Source organism: Myotis brandtii, unplaced genomic scaffold, assembly GCF_000412655.1.
Source record: "Myotis brandtii unplaced genomic scaffold, ASM41265v1 scaffold265, whole genome shotgun sequence".
Taxonomy (NCBI): Eukaryota; Metazoa; Chordata; class Mammalia; order Chiroptera; family Vespertilionidae; genus Myotis; species Myotis brandtii.
In genome coordinates, this window is record NW_005360086.1 from 1,157,082 (window position 1) to 1,159,696 (window position 2,615).

Sequence of the window (2,615 nt, forward strand, 5' to 3'; positions counted from 1 at the left end):
CCTTGGTTGCGGGCACATCCCCAGTAGGGGGTGTGCAGGAGGCACCTGATCGATGTTTCTAACTCTCTATCCCTCTCCCTTCCTCTCTGTAAAAAATCAATAAAATATATTTTAAAAAACACACAAAACTGTACCAAGCCCTAGCAGGTTTGGCTCAGTGGATAGAGCGTCGGCCCGTGGACTGAAGGGTCCTGGGTTCGATTCTGGTCAAGGGCATATGCCCGGGTTGCAGGTTCAATTCCCAGTGTGGGGCATGCAGGAGGCAGCCAATCAATGACTCTCTCTCATCACTGATGTTTCCATCTCTCTCTTCCTCTCTGAAATCAATAAAAAATATATTTTTAAAAAAACTGGACCCAAATGCCTCATTACACATGGTATTCATGTGCCTCTGTCTCTCTCTGTGCCTACATTCTAGGTGAGCCCCTTCGCCATGGGGAAGAGTTGATGAAGTCAACTGAGGATGGGATGAGGCTGTGGATGCTGTCACTGAAACCAGAGCATTTTGGGTATTCGGCGTGAACTCTCCAGCCCAGAGGCCTTCCAGTCTCCAGGTCTCCCTTCACCCTCCCACCGCCCCCAGATCTGCCTGACACTCCCCCACATTCCTTAGCCTGGGCCTTCCCCCAGCAGGCGCCCTGCTCCTGCTCCCACACTCCCTCCGGACACTCCCCTGGAGTGGAAAAACCATCCGTCATCCCTTTCCTGCCCCCAGCCCTGGGATCGGACATGCTGGTCATTCCTGTTGGGGATGGCCAAAGAGATAACGCTGGGCATGCAGCCCTTCCGTGTCATCACAGCGCTTTCAAATAGGCAGGACCCCTGGCCACACGGAGTGTCCACCTGGCCCCTGAGCTCCTGGCCCTGGCTGCCTCCTCTTCTCCTGGAAGAAGGTGGAGGAGCCAGCAGCCATCGTAAGGAGAGCAAGATAAGTTCAACTTCTAGCCAAGTCCGCTTCCTGTTCCTTGACTTCCAATCTCCGAACCCCGGGGGCTCTGGGCCGCAGGTGGACCATGGAGAGGGGCTGCGTGGCTCTGGAACAAACGCTGTCCTAAGGACAGACAGGGATGGGTGAGTGTCCACTCCCCAAAACCACAGAGAACACTGTTATCGCAGCTGCTTCTGTTTAGGCATATCTGGCTGTCTGACCAACATCTGCCTGGAGTTTGTCTCTTAAAGACACAGCTGTGGCCAGTGGCTGCCAGTCCTAACCGCCTCCCGTGAGTTGTGTGATCTTGGACATTTACGTTCCCTTATAAATCAGATGAGGATGATAATCCTGACTTCCCAGGGAGGCCAGGAGGAGGAAATGAGAGTCTTCGTGTGAAATGTTTCATCAGCTGTAACGTTAGGCTTGAGCCCCTCCCGGGCTCTGAATCTAATTTTGTACCCCTAATTCCTCATCCTTCTCCTTAAAGAGGGCTCCAAATTGTACAAGCTGCAGGCCTCACCAAAACTAGATCTGCCCTGGGTATTATACAAATGTTAATTATTAGCGTAAGTCAGCGATTCTCAACCTGTGGGTCGCAACCCCTTTGGGGGTCGAACCATCCTTTCACAGGGGTCGCCTAAATACATCCTGCACATCAGATATTTACATTACGATTCATAACAGTAGCAAAATTACAGTTATGAAGTAGCAACGAAAATAATTTTATGGTTGGGGGTCACCACAACATGAGGAACTGTATTAAAGGGTCGCGGCATTAGGAAGGTTGAGAACCACTGGCGTAAGTGGTCAGGAGAGGCTCTGGGGTCGGGTAACACAGGATTAAAACCCGAGCTGTGTGCGTGGCCTTCACCAAGTGGCTTTACGTCCCTGCGCCTGTTTTCTCCTCCCGAATCAGCGACAACCCCTCATCAGCTGTTGTGAGGGTTTAATTTAATAATACCTGTAAAGCCCTTAGCACAGTTCTGGGTGCATAAGGACTTACCATATGGTAGTTTTCTTATCACTCTAAACGCTCAGAGATAGGAGTACTAAACCGAACTTGAAGGTTGTGAGTGCTGCGGGCTGAACTCCTGAGCCAAGATAATAAAGATCCTTTAGTTTTGTGCTGCAAGGAGGGAAACCTGAGTCAGACTTAATAAAGTTCACAGTGACCTCTGAAGTTCCCTTTCAGTTGGTTGATTTTTCTGCGGATAACCTTTAGGCCCCGCCCACCTAATGCCAACGGGCACCACCCACTACACACCTGTGGGGGCTGGCATCCCCGCCTAGTCTCCAAACAGTCTGAGCCTGGGTGGGAGAAGGGGAACTTTGGGATTGTGCTGGGCTAGTATCTGAAGGCAGGGGTGGGTGAAAATGGGTGCAGTCTGGGTCCAGCCCCCTGGCCACGCAGGGCACTCTTAAGAGAAGAGAATCATTTCCCCATCCATGGGCTTCAGAGGGTTACCAGAAGGCGCAGCCCTTCGGGAAAAAGGCTGACTTGTTGCTAACTACTACGGCCGCTTGGTTATTTACTACTGTCTGGCTTTGCTGAGGGACCATTCCCAGCTGGGCTCAGGGTGGATGGGGGCGGGCGGGCAAGAGAAAAAAAAAATCTCCACGAGGACAGCGAAGGGGCTGCGTGCGAGGAAGAACGCCCAGAGACCGCCAGCCGCCTCGCAGGGAC